The sequence below is a fragment of the Schistocerca gregaria genome, chromosome 7 (genome assembly GCF_023897955.1).
Source record: "Schistocerca gregaria isolate iqSchGreg1 chromosome 7, iqSchGreg1.2, whole genome shotgun sequence".
NCBI classification, from domain to species: domain Eukaryota; kingdom Metazoa; phylum Arthropoda; class Insecta; order Orthoptera; family Acrididae; genus Schistocerca; species Schistocerca gregaria.
The window spans coordinates 43,895,296-43,912,580 of NC_064926.1; the positions used below are offsets into that span (position 1 = coordinate 43,895,296).

The following is a 17,285-nucleotide window of genomic DNA, read 5'->3' on the forward strand; positions in this document are numbered from 1 at the left end:
CATCGGAACCGATGGGCCTTACGAGGTCTGTTCGGATAGAGTTTAGTTTTTTTTTAGGTGTTTCATTAACTTCGAACTAATGATTCAATGAGACAACTGGCACTCCTTATTTCGAAAAACATTTTTATAGGATTATGGAGTAATTGTCTGTGCATAGAAGTGGTGGCTCAAAGTCCTCAAGAGAGCCAACTATCCACATGGAGGACAGACTTATGCTACAAAAAAAAACTTTGTCGGCAATACTACTCTCCCTACTGAAGCTTGCTCCGCTCACACCCTGTACCCCCACCGAAAATCAACCTTGTCAAAATGTGTGCCATATAATTATTGTTTCTAAATCAGTTGACTTCCGGACCTCGCACTTCTGAACTCACAGAAGTGAAAGACTTCGAGCTTTTAATGCTTCCTGTTTTTCCACTGCCTCTAATAATAATGGTAAATGTTGTATCGTAGTTTTGGAAGAACCACAGATGAAGATTTCACTCGTCGCCATCCTCAACTATTTATAGTGCGCCGAGGGAAACACTATGAGAGGAGAACGAGGAGAACACTGAAACACTGCTAATGATTAGCGACAAGAACACACACATTTATCGACGAATACTCAACTTCGTACAAATCGGCTCAGGCAGCAGATGCTGAAGTTCAACTTGTAATATCTCTTTATATTCGATGAATTCTACCCTTGAATGACGTTTACTAATTTTCTATCTTCATACTCTCAGAATCCATGCGCAAAGTAGTTTCATACAATAGCTATGCCATAAGCACATATTTATTCTTTGTAGTACTCTCTCTGGTGGTTGTTAAAAAAAAAGAAAAGGCTTCCGAGATTACCTTCGTGCCGATTAGGCTGAGCTTTGTTTGAAGAATTGCAATCTGAATATTGAGATTTATGACGAAAGATAACTGATACGAAATTGTACGATTAAAAGGGAATATATATATTGTTCCTTCACAATGTGTGGAGAGTGCGGTGGCCAGGGTGTTGGATCGTTCCTTCCAAACCACCGATCCGGACATTACTCGCGTCTCCGGACATTAAACCTCTTGAGGTTTTTTTCTGGGGCTGTATCAAGGACAGAGTCTTCGTCACACCAGTTTCTGACGTCGACCAACTGAAGGCTAGGGTACAAGCTGCTGTGGGTACTGTGACAGAACACATGTTACGAAACACCTGGCGGGGACTGGAATATCGCCTCGACATTCTCCTGGCTACCAAGGGAGCACACGTTGAGGTTTACTAGCATAAGTGGTCTTAAAAAAAACACTAACGTATGTAACGGCATCAAATGTAACTTATTATGTCAAACGGTTATTCTGTAATAAATTGTTATAAGTAGGGCAAGACTTTGTGTTCACCCTGAACATCTCTGAAACCGGCAATAGGTTTACAATGTAAGGCCGATATTTTTATAGGCACGTACGTCGATATTTATTTTCGTCGATATATCGATACATCCAAATTAGTTCGCGATATCGTGAGCCGATAACGATATCTTTTTAAATACTGATATATCGCATTCCCGACATATCAGCAGTCCTGGTGTATAATTACCCTTCAAGATTGGAATCACTTTCTGGATTTTACGGTGATATCAGAAATTCTGGGTAGCACTTACTGTAACTTTGAAATCGCTGTGCCACTCACCTACAAGACAGCAGAAAGGGTCAGACACAAAGCAAAACTTGGGCTCGGCCTTTCGTAACGCTCGGCGGTTGCACTGACTGTGCGCTGCCCGAAACGCGAAGTCAGGAGCGGCTGGCACAACGGACACAGGACAAAGGGCGAGAGAGGCGGGAAGATCGCTGCGCGGGCCCTCACGTGCTGCCAGGCTGGACGCTCCAGCGAGCAGGATAAACGCTGGAGGGTGCCCGTCCTCCAGCCGTGCTCTGGACCCAGCTGGAGCACTGGAAGCCGCATCTGTCCAGCGGCCACACGCCGCCGTTCGGTCATCCGCCTACGAATATGCCTCGCCACTCTTGACATACAGAAAGCTTAACTCCTCCTATAGATCGATAGCTGGAAATAGTGAGTGGTGATCGAGGAGCTTTCATACCATTCCTCGCTGTGATATTGTTCTAATTCCTTGGTACTCCCTTGCCTGAGGGTAACGTCTACTTAATTTACGCGTTCTCTCGAACAACGACTTAACTGCAATATATGGAAATCGAGATACAGAGCATTAAGTATTTGATGTCGCGTTTTCATTCATATCAGTCCCTCGTACGCGGCGGAAATTTCAGTCGGATAGAAACGACTTACTGTTCTTTTAAAATAAATGAAGCGATAGTGTACTCTGTACCTCTTACATATTGATTTGAGCTGAGAATATAGTACCACACTGAAGTTGTTTTTCCATAGATCACTGTGTAACACGAACAAGAAAACGACATTTTTTATATTTGACTGCTAAACAAGTGCTACATCTAAAGTAGCGTAATCAGACAGTAAAGCAACAAAATATATTTTTATTCGACAAACATAATTAGTTTTCATACTAACAGTAAATTGTTAGGTGTTCCTCAACGCACAATACACTGAAGGCCGAAGGAAAGTGGTACACATGCCTAATATCATATAGAGCCCCCACCCCCCGAGAACGCAGAAGTGCCGCAACATGACGTGGAAGAGACTCGACTAATTTCTGAAGTAGTGCTGGAGGAAACTGACACCGTGAATCCTGCAGGGCTGTCCATAAGTCGGTAAGCGCACAATGTTCATGTCTGGGGAGTTTGGTGGCCAGCGGAAGTGTTTAAACTCATAAGAGTGCTCCTAGAGCTACTCTATAGAAATTCTGGACGTGTGGAGTGTCGCGTTGTCCTGCTGTAATTTCCCAAGTCCGTCGGAATGCACAATGGACATGAATGGATGTAGGTGATCAGACAGGATGCTTACATACCTCTCACGTGTCAGAGTCGTATCTAGACCATCAGGGGTCCCATATCACCCCAGCTGCACACGCCCCACACCATTACAGAGTCTCCACCAGCTCGAACAGTACTTCTCTGATATGCAGGGTGCATAGATTCATGAGGTTTCCATCCGCTCGATACAATTTGGAACGCGACTCGTCCGCACAGGCATCATGTTTCCAGTTATCAACAGTCCAGGATCGGTGTTGACGGGCCCAAGCGTGGCGTTAACCTTTGTGTCGTGCAGTCATCAAGGATACACCAGTGGGCCTTCAGCTCCGAAAGCCCACATCGATTATGTTTAGTTGAATGGTTCGCACGCTGACACTTGTTGATAGCTCAGGATTGAAATCTGCAACAGTCTGGGAAAGGGCTGCACTTCTGTCATGTTTAACGATTCTTTTCAGTCGTCACGAGTCCCGTTCTTGTACGATCTTTTTCCGGGCGCAGCGATGTCGGATTCCTGATATTCACGGTACACTCCTGAAATTGTCGTACGAGAAAACACCCACTTTGTCGCTACCCCGGAGATGCTGTGTCCCATCGTTCGTGCGCCGCCTGTAACAGCACTTTCAAACTAACTTAAATCTTGATAACGTGCCATTGTAGGAGCAGTGATAGATCTAACAACTGCGTCAGACACTTGTCTTATCTAGGCGTTGCCGACCTCAGCGCCATATTCTGCCTGTTTACATTGCTCTGTTTTTGAATACTCATGCCCTACCAGTTTCTTTAGCGCTTGAGTGTCTGTACCAACTAACATAACATATAATAATCTTCTTTAAAACCCTAGGATTAACAGAATCATACACAAACTGAAGGAAATGGATCTGCTCAATTACGCACATACATAGGACATACACAGTCCTCTGCAACAGTCTATGCGTGGTTATTAACGATCGTCCGTCTGTTTCGCATCCTGAGCTGCCGTTGTATGTCTCTGACGCGCAACTGCTGATTCTTCAGCATTTCTGCATTGTCGTCTCGAAGAAATTTGAATAGTGCGAAGATACCTTTGTTCTTCGCATCCGTTATTCCAGGAGGAGACGGCTTCGCCATCACCATGTCAATCTTCTGCATTGGCAATGTACGTTCTCGTTTCTTTATTTCGTAAGGACTGAACGTTCCTGGATAAGTAGACGATAGGGAAAATGCGTTTCCGTTGTAATACAAAATCACATATTTTTGTATTCAAATAAGTAAGTAGGCTGTTTAGGTTTTTTTTATTGGTAACGCCGCCGCCACGTAGGGCTCTGTATGAAAATCACTGGCTGTGCCGTGTGCAGTCTGTGGCTGGTTTGCATTGTTGTCTGCCATTGTAGTTTTGGGCAGCGGCAGCTGGATGCTAACAGCGCGTAGCGTTGCGCAGTTGGAGGTGAGCCGCTAGCAGTGGTGGACGTGGGGAGACAGATGGCGGAGTTTTGAAATTTGTAAGACTGGATGTCATGAACTGCTATATATATTATGACTATTAAGGTAAATACATTGTTTGTTCTCTATTAAAATCTTTCATTTGAAAACTATACCTATCAGTAGTTAGTGCCTTCCGTAGTTGGAATCTTTTATTTAGCTGGCAGTAGTGGTGCTCGAGTATTGCAGTAGTTTGAGTAACCAAGATTTTTGGTGAGGTAAGTGATTTGTGAAAGGTATAGGTAAATGTTAGTCGGGCCATTCTTTTGTAGGGATTTTTGAAAGTCAGATTGCGTTGCGCTAAAAATTGTTGTGTGTCAGTTTAAGCACAGTCTTGTATAATTTTTCTAAGGGGACGTTTCACTGTCTTTGTTTTGGGTTTTGTGTCGTAGTATGGTGATAAAGCTGATGTCCAGCGCTGCATAGTGTAGACTCCTTTCACCACGTCAAAGGGTGCCGGATTCTTTCTGCAGCTTTGAAGCACTGAGATATCTTCCTTCCACTTCCATTTCTGAATCTTACGTTTCCTCCCAATTAGCTGGTTTTCATTATCACACGCGCTAGTGAATATACTATCACAAACACCTCCCACACTTTGTTTACAGTCACTAATTTACTTCCTACGTAATGTTGGGAACCTTACATCCCGTCACTGACAAATACGTCTCAGCCCAGCGCCCGCACAACACTGGTACTAGCGGCGCGGAAGTTGTCCGCTGGCTTCGGCGGCCGCCGGAACAGCGACTCGGAGCGGCACGGTCGTCAAATGTTTGTAGAGGCCGTTGCGTCTGCCGGAGAGCAATAATAATTTGTGAGCACAAAGACCGCTTTGTACAGATGCAATTACTGCAGGAAACGGAAAAACGGTTTAATGGACGTTAAATCGTGTTTTCAGGGAACGCCTCAATTGTTTTCTCGATACGGCAAGTGCGCTGGCCACTGTTCCTGAGGAGAAGTGCCGCATATGTTCGGGTGACCTCCTGCTCGTATTCCTGCGGTCTTTTTATTGTTTACGATTGCGCCGATGACGCTGATGTTGTGCAGGAAGATAGGTGGCTTTTGTTCTTATTTTTATGGAAACTTTAAGGAGATTATGCAAGGTAGTCAGAAACAGTGTGAAAAAGATTGTAAGAATGTTGCAAGGAGGTTGCGATATGAAATAGATGTTCATAAAAAAATTCCATGCGTAGCGACGTTATTTGGCGTTCAAGTTAGTCAATCAGACCGTTGTGCGAGTAAATTGAAGTACCTGCAAGCCCCAAAATGCAGCGACGCACAGACACCTGTGGTTCCCTCAGTTATTACCTCTTCAAACGCTCGTTACCAGCTAAAATGTGCGATCTTCGGAAGCGATAAATTTAAGGTAGATGAACAAAAACTACATTTCTTTCTTTGAGGAGACCAAATCTCTGACAGCCTGCTTGAACTTGAACGCTTAATGATTACAGACCTGATTGGCTAATTTCAATGCTAAATAAGTAGAATACAGCGCAACGTATCTCGAATTCTTTTGTTAATAATTGTTAATTAGCATAACCTGTCCTGCAACATTCTTACAACATTTTATTTCTGACCGCCCTGTATTTTGAAACGTCAAACGTTTGTCACCTGATTATATGACTATTGCAAATGTCATGAAACTAGCTGTGATTAATCAATAATTTTTACGCAGATGTTGCGGTATTCATCAACTTAAATGTACTATTACACCAGTGGTTGCCCCTCACACCAAATGGTCTGTAACACATGACAAGGATTCGACAAAAGTTGCCCGAGTCCTGTGCTCAAGAAAAAGAATGTTGCTTTATACTTGACACAAGATAGGTCGAATCTACTTACAATGGACCTCGACTTTCATCCGTAACATAATAGCGTTGTGGCGTGTAATGTCCTTCGTAAGAAAAGATAGAACAAAATACTGATGACATTTAGTTTGCTGCTATATACTTTTTCGAATTTAGACGGCAGTGTCAGACTCATGTACAGTGTTGTCCAATATCCGGGCTTGGTTAGAAGCTGGCAGTTCGGTTGTGAGCTGCCGAAGCCTGCGAATGTGGTGTCGAGATATTAATTGTAATTCTCATTATAGCACACTGCAGAGATGCGGAACAAACTCCGGTGGCAAAGAACTACATCAGCTGTCGATGTATCTTTTTGTTTAATTAATAGTAACTAACTAAAGCTAATTATAAATATGGAAGTATTTTGACCCCGTGTATCGATTGATATACGTCAGTTGCTTCAAAAGCTTTTCTAAAAAAGTGTAAACATTAAGAAAAGCAGTGTTCTCATATCAGGCTTTGCAGGATTTGTTGATGAAGAACGCGGAGATACTGCTGATAAGAGCTGGTGATAACTTTCAATACATGATGGTGAAGCTGGGAAGAATTTCTAAAAGAGAAACGAAGTAGGAAAACTAGAAGCACAAAAAGGAAACTTACAGGTTACGTACGTACTAGTGAATGATCGGCATGGAAATAGATGGCTAATTTTAAGTAATTTTATGTAGTGACTGAAAGTCACAACCAACATTTATCGTGTAAAGTTTTGGGGTTATATTCTGAAGAGCGAAAGAAACTGATACACCGGCCCGACATCATGTAGGCGCCCCTAGAGCACGTAGAAGGAGTCGCCTAATGCCTAAAATAGTGCTGGAGGGAACTGACACCATGAATCCTGCAGGACTGTCCATAAATGCGTAACAGTTCGAGGGGGTGGAAATCTCTTCTGAACAGCACGTTGCAAGGCCTCCGAGATATGCTCCATAATGTTCATGTCTGGGGACTTTGGTGGCCAGCGGCAGTGTTTAAACTCAGAAGAGTGTTCCTGGAGCCACTCTGTAGCAATTCTGGACGTATGGGATGTCGCATAGTTATGCTGTAATTTCCCATGCCCGTCGGAATGAACAATGGACATGAATGGATGCAGGTGGTGAGACAGGATGTTTACGTAAGTGTCACCTGTCAGAGTCGTATCTAGATATATCATGGATTGCATATCACTCCAAATGCACACGCCCCTAACCATTACAGAGCCTCCATCAGATTGAACAGTCTCCCGCTGACATGCAGGGTCCATGGATTTATCAGATTGTCTCCAAACCCATACAATTCCATCCGGTCGATACTATCTGAAACGTCACTCGTCCGACCTGGCAATATGTTTCCAGTCATCAACAGTCCAATGGTGGTTCTGACGAGCCCAGGCGAAGCGTAAAGCTTTGTGTGGTGCAGGCATCAAGGGTACATCAGTGGGCTTTCGGCTCCTAAATCCCATATCGATGATGTTTTGTTGAATGATTCGTACGCTGGCACTTACTGATGGCCCATCGTTGAAATCTGCTGCTGTTTGCAAAAGGGTTGCACATCTGCCACGCTGAACGATTCTCTTCAGCCGTTGTTGGTCCTGCTCTTGCAGGATCTTTTTCCGGCGGCAGCGATGGCGGAGATTTCATGTTTTATGGGATTCCTTATGTTCACGGTACACCCGTGAATGGTCGTTATCTCGAAGATGCTGTGCCCCATCGTTCGTGCGCCGACTGTAACGCCACGTTCAGACTTAGTTAAATCTTGATAACCTGTCAGCAGTAACACATCTAACAACTGCGCCAGACACTTGTTGCCTTCTATAGGCGTTGCGAACGCAGCGCCGTATTCTGCCTGTTTACATGTCGCTATGTTTGAATACGCATGGCTATATCAGTTTCTTTGGCGCTTCAGGGTTGTTTTCATCTGAAGCAATCGACTGGGAACGGATCGACTGGTCGCAGTCGGTATGTGATTTATGGAGAGAGCGACGAGTTCAGTAGAATTACACCTCAGCTTGTCTCGATAATCTGAAACAGATGTGCACTGGACTTTCGACCTGTGTCCGTGACGCACACTCGTGAGTGATCGCACACATGCCAGGTTTGCCGGGAGGACTGTGCAGCCTTGGAGCGTTTGCGGAACTGACGTAACGTCCGCGGGCAGAGCGCGCCCAACGGCCGCGCCGGCGTTTGAACGCCTTACGTCTGGCCAGCGCGGTGTCCGTGAGAGCGTAGCGGGCTCCCTCTCTCTCTCCAGTCACGTGGAGGTCGCAGCGCCGCGTCGCTGCGTTGCGTTTGTACTAGAGTCCTGCAACGCTCAATGTTTGACCGGTCACAGCTCGCCGCTAGTGTCCGGCTCCATACGACTCGGCTCGGTCACGTGCTCGCCCCATGTCTGTTGTCCGGATTCCGGACCCGCGGATAACCGAGCATGACCGGTCACCGCTGACGTCTCACCTCGCCTCGCCCCGGCTCGCTGCACTGTACTGTACAAATCCAAAGCATCTCTCTCTCTCTCTCTCATACACACACACACACACACACACACACACACACACACAACGTATTTAGCTCTGTCTCTCTCTCTTTTAATACAAAAGTAACGTTTCCAAGAGCGGGTGCGTAAAACAGCTAAATTCAAGAGCACTTTTTTGTATAATATTTACTCCCGTCTTCCTAACGTCCGGGAATTTTGTTGTAAATAAAACATTGATCACAAGAGACCAATCTGTGTTAATGTAATGTGTTGTAAGCGTCAAATAGTGCACCTGATTATGCGAATCAGTCCTCATATGAACTGTCACAGCACGTGTTTTATTAATAACTTCTGCAATACCAGAAGGCATTACGCTGTTTCGTATTACATCAGCTTGTTCTTTGACATGTCTGCTTATAGTAGAGGGATGCGGCGTGACATCTGCCACGTTAACTTCTCCATAATGCGCACCTACATGTATTAATGCTTGGCCTAGTTCTCTGAAACCTTCACCGCAAACAGCATTAAAAGGTCTCATATCTTTAGCACATACTGCAACACACTGTGCTGTAATACCGTTTTCTATTACTGCCTGTATCCCTGAAGGAGCTATATCTTTGTGAGGTTTCTTGCAATTGTGTTTCTTTAAATGAGTGGTTCTCGATTGGAAACACAATATTGTGGAGCAGATTATGCACGATACGTACCCAGCAGTCGCACTGTTTTCGTCTACAAACCAACAAAAATGTGCTCCATACTTGGCTTTTTAGACCTTCCCGTCTCTTCAATGTATAAACATTGGCTTCAATCTTATGTCTTACTGCACTGGCTTCCTCGCACTGCATGATTACAGAGAGAGACACACACCACAAATGAGAAGGCCGCACTGGCTGCGGCCTCACACGTGTAATGTGTTTGAAGTTACGTGCTGCGTATTCGGTCACGGCTTCTATGCTCGGTCACCAGAACTAGTGCGGGTGGCCTATCCAGTTAGGGTGTGCTCGCCCCATCCCGTATTTTGTGCTCGCTTACTCGGTCATGTAGGACTCTAGTCCACACCTCAGGGGACGCGCACGGCTCGGATCGCGTCACTTGTCAAACTGCCCCGGCGCTCGCCCGCTGCACTAGGTGCGGATCTCAGTGACAAAGGGGACATGGCAAGTGCCATAATCCGATTTCTCACAAACTAAGCCAACAAGCGTCTCGTCTTAGCCGTACATCAGACCGTATCTCAGCAAACCACGATCAAAGTTCTTGAGGTGCTTTATGTGCCTTATAGTGCGTAAACAGTTCAACCAGAGCGGAGGCATCATTGCTAGCGCCCCGTGTTCGAAACCCGATTAGTATTTTTATTTTTGTTTTTCATTTATTTACCCATGTCCATGGAAGACAACTACACGAATGTTTTCCAATATACAGGGTGGTCCATTGATAGTGACCGGGGCAAATATTTCATGAAATAAGCATCAAAAGAAAAAACTACAAATAACGAAACTCGTGTAGCTTGAAGGGGGAAACCAGATGGCGCTATGGTTGGCCCTCTAGATGGCGTTCCCATAGGTCAAACGGATATCAACTGCGTTTTTTTTAAATAGGAACCCCCATTTTTTTACATATTCGTGTGGTACGTAAGGAAATATGAATCTTTTAGATGGACCACTTTTTTCGCTTTGTGATAGATTTCTCTTATTTTGACTGCTCTTACATCGACCGAAGTTCCTGCGAAATCGGGTTATGGCACTTGTGTTCTCCTCGCCAGGTGCGCGATAGTACACGATGCAGCAGAGGTGGCGCGACGCGATTCGACAACCCACGGGACGCAGCAGCCGGCAGTAGTTTCGAATACGGCACTTCTCTGCCAGCTTCCAAATATGTCACGGATTTACTCGAAAACTCGAAAGTGGCACGGCTCTCCTTCTAGCGTAAAAAACAGTTTCGATACTGTAGCTACATTTGGTACACAGCAATGTACAATCTAAAATGCATCAAACGGGAAGTTCCCAGGGATTACACATTTTACTGCAAACTTTTCAAAATACATGCTCTCTTTTACTTAATTTTGAAGTATCACGATAGCTGTTGGCAACTGCAAAAAGAAAACTAGTTCTTTATCAACCTGTGACATCTGACTGCAAGGTGCAAAAAAATCAATTTTTACCGAAGTATTTCCTCAAAATCGAAAGAGAAATATTGCATAGTGGGGAACACACACGAACCTCATACAATGGTTCAAACTGGCTGTGAGCACTATTGGACTTAACATCTGGGGTCATCAGTCCTGTATAACTTAGAACTCCTTAAACCTTACGAACCTAAGGACTTCGCAGGATTCGAACCTGCGACCGTAGCAGTCGCGAGGTTCCGCACTGAAGCGCGTAGGACCACTCGGCCACCGCCGCCGGGACGAACCTCACAATAGTGGTTCTTATTTCTATGAGAAAATTATAAGTTTTACTGAGGAAAAAGCCACAGAGATGAATGTATCATTGATTCATGTACATAAATTATAATCATTTTTTAGCCACATCAGGTGGTTCGAAATTTCCCTTCCCGTGTATCGTATGTATGGTATCAACCTTCGATACCACACTTGTTAGGGGTTCCGGTTATCGACCCAGGCCCGTATTAGTATCGCGAATCGCGACCAGCGCCGCTCCGCAGCTTGTATCAGGTTTCTAGCGAGCTCTCGTCTACTCTTGCTCGGGACGTCTAGTAGTAAAGTAGCATAGCCTTCAGCTGATAGGAAGCAAGCTCTAAGAAGGCGGTTAGTAACGGATGGCTTAAGCAAGGCCTCAATAGCTATCTACTTATAATTATATGTGTGCTGTTGCGGCCACATGTAGTAAGCGTTGCTTCACGCAGTGGAGACTACCAACCGGCTGACGCAAAGACGTACACAGACCGAGCGACGAGCGAAGCCTGGAGAGCGCTGAGTAGGGAGAAGCGAGGCCAGCACACTAAGTTACGCTGCAATATACTGCGAGAGTAATAACAAAAAGCTACCACCGAGCGTAAAAAACGTCCTCCTGCCGGACATAAATAGTTGAGCGCAGGCACCAACAGACAGAAGCTATAGGATGGACGTGGCCCGTGTTCGAATGTTCAATCTTCGTAGATGACGATTCCGGAAGTCTGTTCCAGCTCGCAGGAGTCATCCGTTCGCCGGCAGATGTCAACTTCAGCTCTGGAGGTCGCCCGGAGTCCAGTCGGCACCGTGGCTGACTGACTACAGTGAGAACTTCCAGCTGGACTGGCCGCAGCGCGGTCTCGGTCACAGGCGCCGCCGGGGACTGACGCCCGGACTCCACGGCAACCCAGCCCCACGACGCGTGGTCCGTCCGTGAGGGGACGTCGCGACTGACGGCTTCCCAGCCGGCGGTGCAGCAGGCGTCGGCAGCTGACCTCACGACAACGCGGCTCCATGGCCGAGCGGCGACGAGTTCATCTCGACCACGGGGCATCCTGGCTCCAGCGGAGCACTGCTGGCCTGAGGCTCCCGAGTGCGACCAGCGGCTCGCGTTGCGCGCATTGTCGGAGAATCTACACAGCAGCAGCCAGGCGGAGGGATCCGTAGGGCTAGGCAGCGACGACGAGGGAGAAATTGTAGAGAAAGTTCAATAAGTCTTGGGCGCAGCCACTGTGTCTGCTGCTTACAACTGGTCCCAGAAGTCGTAACAGTGCAGCCAAGAAGAATCCTGTACAACCAGTTAAGTACAATACATATTATTTTTTACCAACGACTTCTAATTACACTCCTGGAAATGGAAAAAAGAACACATTGACACCGGTGTGTCAGACCCACCATACTTGCTCCGGACACTGCGAGAGGGCTGTACAAGCAATGATCACACGCACGGCACAGCGGACACACCAGGAACCGCGGTGTTGGCCGTCGAATGGCGCTAGCTGCGCAGCATTTGTGCACCGCCGCCGTCAGTGTCAGCCAGTTTGCCGTGGCATACGGAGCTCCATCGCAGTCTTTAACACTGGTAGCATGCCGCGACAGCGTGGACGTGAACCGTATGTGCAGTTGACGGACTTTGAGCGAGGGCGTATAGTGGGCATGCGGGACGCCGGGTGGACGTACCGCCGAATTGCTCAACACGTGGGGCGTGAGGTCTCCACAGACCATCAATGTTGTCGCCAGTGGTCGGCGGAAGGTGCACGTGCCCCTCGACCTCGGACCGGACCGCAGCGACGCACGGATGCACGCCAAGACCGTAGGATCCTACGCAGTGCCGTAGGGGACCGCACCGCCACTTCCCAGCAAATTAGGGACACTGTTGCTCCTGGGGTATCGGCGAGGACCATTCGCAACCGTCTCCATGAAGCTGGGCTACGGTCCCGCACACCGTTAGGCCGTCTTCCGCTCACGCCCCAACATCGTGCAGCCCGCCTCCAGTGGTGTCGCGACAGGCGTGAATCGAGGGACGAATGCAGACGTGTCGTCTTCAGCGATGAGAGTCGCTTCTGCCTTGGTGCCAATGATGGTCGTATGCGTGTTTGGCGCCTTGCAGGTGAGCGCCACAATCAGGACTGCATACGACCGAGGCACACAGGGCCAACACCCGGCATCATGGTGTGGGGAGCGATCTCCTACACTGGCCGTACACCTCTGGTGATCGTCGAGGGGACACTGAATAGTGCACGGTACATCCAAACCGTCATCGAACCCATCGTTCTACCATTCCTAGACCGGCAAGGGAACTTGCTGTTCCAACAGGACAATGCACGTCCGCGTGTATCCCGTGCCACCCAACGTGCTCTAGAAGGTGTAAGTCAACTACCTTGGCCAGGAAGATCTCCGGATCTGTCTCTCATTGAGCATGTTTGGGACTGGATGAAGCGTCGTTTCACGCGGTCTGCACGTCCAGCACGAACTCTGGTCCAACTGAGGCGCCAGGTGGAAATGGCATGGCAAGCCGTTCCACAGGACTACATCCAGCATCTCTACGATCGTCTCCATGGGAGAATAGCAGCCTGCATTGCCGCGAAAGGTGGATATACACTGTACTAGTGCCGACATTGTGCATGCTCTGTTGCCTGTGTCTATGTGCCTGTGGTTCTGTCAGTGTGATCATGTGATGTATCTGACCCCAGGAATGTGTCAATAAAGTTTCCCCTTCCTGGGACAATGAATTCACGGTGTTCTTATTTCAATTTCCAGGAGTGTATTTTACTCGCTGCAGATCCAGACCGTGCAGCCAGCACCTTATCGACGTTACTGACAAACCTGCTGTTATATATATATATTTATCTATTTCGCATTGGCTACCAGTTAACATTGGCGACGACTCGTTCCTCGTCATCACAACAGTATGATACATGTGCTTGAAGTAGCCTGCACTAGCGCTCCGTGTCGGGCTGGGCGGTACAACAGAGCGTCGTGTTAGCGTTGTGTCGCTGTCGTCCCTTTGTCAACCACTGATGTGGCTTCTATTACATTTCCGCTCGCTCCACCAGAGCAGATCGCCTCTGCGTGAAACGTCGACTCGTCCCGCTTATTGCGTCGTCTCACTGAGAACCACGCTTTACTGACGCGGATGACTCGACTCTCCACAGCCTCTTATCGTTAAAATGCTAATGTCTACATCTGTCTGCAGCTTCAGTCGACAAATAACTTCACGCGTGCAGTGGAGTATACAGGATAACTATAAGATCCTTCAAATATTTAAAAAAAAAACAGATATATGGCTAAAAGCAACATAACAATATGTGAAAGATAAATTCTCAGAGATTCCTTTCACAAATTTTTATAAATGTTATATGTGTCCACCCACCGTCCAGTGGTACACATCTAATATTTAGCCCGTTTCTACCCATACCCTGTGGCTCAGAACAGCAGCTGCTATGTGGTGTCACAATTCTCCCAGGTTCTGTTGTACAAGTTGGACACGCATGCTGTCCTAGCTACAACTGCACAAGAAAAGACCGCAAACTGTCAAGTCCGAAGACCGAGCCGCACCGGGTCAGCATTCGCATGACGATCTTTTCAGCGACATGACAACGTCTCTTTCAGGTCATCTTGTACAGGTCTGTGAAAATTCGGAGCGGCAGCACCTTACTGAAAAGTGGAAACCAAGCTACTAGTTTCAAGTTATGGCATGAGATACAGTTGCTTATTGTTGTAACATGTGTTTCCATTGGCAGTTCTCAAAGCGAAGAAGAAAGTTAAATTGACTGTTTTGTCGGACAAGGCGCAGAACACGTCAATTTCCTTGTAATTCCGGACGTGTTTGACAGTTGCATGCCGATTTTCTGTCTTTCATACGCGCGTGTTCTGTCAGTTGATCTTTCCCGAAACATGAAAAATGGCTTCGTCACTGAACATTAATAGTCTTACGAAGTCGTCAGTTTAGAGACGGTTCCGCATGTCTATGCTGAACTGGCGGCGGCACAATTTGTCGTAGTGGCTTCCAGCTTTCAGGAGCTTGCAGTTTATACGGCTTCACTCTTCATCGCTTACGAAGGATTTTCCACGCTGTTTGCTGAGGTGTGTCCAGTTCCGCAATAGTTCGACAGGTAAGCTATGTGGAACTTCGCAAGATCACGTCCTTCACACGGTTCACCGTCTCTTCCGACAAGGGTGATCCGCAAGAACACTTTGCGTCTCTTCGAATTTCTTCCACCACTTCACTACGCTGTTGTAAGCACGTGGTGTCATGTGAAATATACCTTAGAAAGGTCTTTGTACATTCGCTGTCGATTCTTAGAAAAACGTATTGTATTTTGTCGTCGGCCAGTGTGGCCGAGCGTTTCTAGGCGCTTCAGCCTGGAACCGCGCGGCCGCTGCGGTCGCAGGTTCGAATCTTGCCTAGGGCATGGATGTGTGTGATGTCCTTAGGTTAGTTAGATTTAGGTAGTTCTACGTTCTAGGGGAATGATGACCTCAGATGTTAAGCCCCTAGTGCTCAGAGCCATTTGAACCATTTTTTTTATTTTGTCTATCAAAGGATTTATATTAAGTAGCACACGTTGTTTGATATCCTAAATGAATTTATTTTCTTAGCATATGTCTTTGTGTTAGTGAATGTGAACCTTTTCGGAAGACTAAAATCAGTGGATCAACTTTGTTTTCTCCATCCAGTCCTAGGGTAGACTGGTTGCTGCAGCGTGTACCCACGCATTTGCAGTCTGAACCTTACCCACTTAAACCTAGTGATCTTACATAACAAACGTAAAAAGATTCAGATATTTTTCGGAGTATGGGTGTTTTAATTCGCTACTCATTGAGATGGGCAAAGTAGATGAATTCAAAATATGTCTGAAAATAGGGCTGCAGATGGAGGTATGGGAAAGCCACTGCCTATAAGAACAATACCGATGAGCGTCTAGTTACATTTACACTTTGCGTTCTCCCTAGTCGACCTGCCTACACAGTTCTGCTGGTTTGCGCCAGTATTTGACCCTATTCCCGCCACCTCCTCTTTTATATGAATTCCTGCTGGAAACAAGTTTACTGGATTTTGTTCGCGTCGTGCAGCTACAAAGAGAAACTTCGTCTGCTCGGTTCTCCGCATCATACGTAACTTCTAAGTTGCCAGGGTTATTGGCAAAACATTTTTGGTAAGGCGTTATGGGACCAAACTGCTAAGGTCAACGGTCCCTAACCTTATGCACTACTTAATCTAACTTAAACTAACTTACGCTATAGACAAGACACACACCCATGCCCGAGGGAGGACTCGAACCTCCGACGGGGGAATCCACGCGGGCCAGGACAAGACACCTTAGACCGCGCGGCTACCCCCCCGTGGCTAAGGTTATTGGCAGAAACTGATGTTACTAGAAATGTTTACAGTAGATGCAGAACACTTTTTACGCTGTCCAGTAGAATTTTGTGAACGCAGAAATGTAGATGGCTGTTGTGCGTTGTCTTATTATATGTTCTTTCCGTCTTACGACACAGATGAATTGCTATGAACGTTTATTGTTTTAATTTTCATGTCTTCAGACGAAGGATACATTCGAGTTGTTGGCTGCAGTATTGGTCGAAAGTTTCGCGAAAGCACATCAATTAAAGTTTTACATACCATTCTGGAACTTATTGGAAACGTTGAGAATACAGGTTTAAAATTTAGAACAATTTTCAGACAATGTCGTGACGAGATATTTTTTTTTTTAATCATCAGGAACCGTAAAAGGCCTGCTACGTCCAAGGTGCGCATTCGCCCGTTACGCGAGACCACAAAACCACACAAAAGAAACACGGACTGCATGCCATTTGCTCTAGCTTACGAGGTAAAATTGAAGAACATCAGGCAGTTACAACTTACCGTCTGCTGCCACAGTTAGTCTTCTCGTCTCCATTGAAGTTATCCTCCTGCAACAGAGGAAAATAAACCGTCAAGGCGCTGCCGCTTACTAGCAGGTCGACAAAGAAATACAAGACAACATGTGAGGACAGAGTAAACTCTTCACGTAGGTAAACAAACAAGTACAACTAACTGACGATAATCAGGTAGAGCTGGACACGCACTACATAAGTTCTCGCTGAAAACTGTCGTTGTGAGGATGATGGATGCACAGGCTTGGGCAGGTATGAGTATATGGAGCAGGTCGTCAACCATGTGCGACAACAACAAATAAAAATGGTTCAAATGGCTCTGAGCACTATGGGACTCAACTGCTGTGGTCATTAGTCCCCTAGAACTTAGAACTACTTAAACCTAACTA

The 17,285-nt window shown here is 46.4% G+C and overlaps 1 long non-coding RNA gene across 1 annotated transcript in view; it reads right to left on the minus strand.

Moving 5' to 3' along the window:
* LOC126281315 (uncharacterized) overlaps positions 1 to 17,285 on the minus strand; it is a 761,290-nt gene that overhangs the window by 410,982 nt on the left and 333,023 nt on the right. The window contains exon 2 of the long non-coding RNA XR_007551248.1: positions 16,886 to 16,932. This is a non-coding gene — a long non-coding RNA (uncharacterized LOC126281315). The remainder of the gene's footprint in view (positions 1 to 16,885; positions 16,933 to 17,285) is intronic.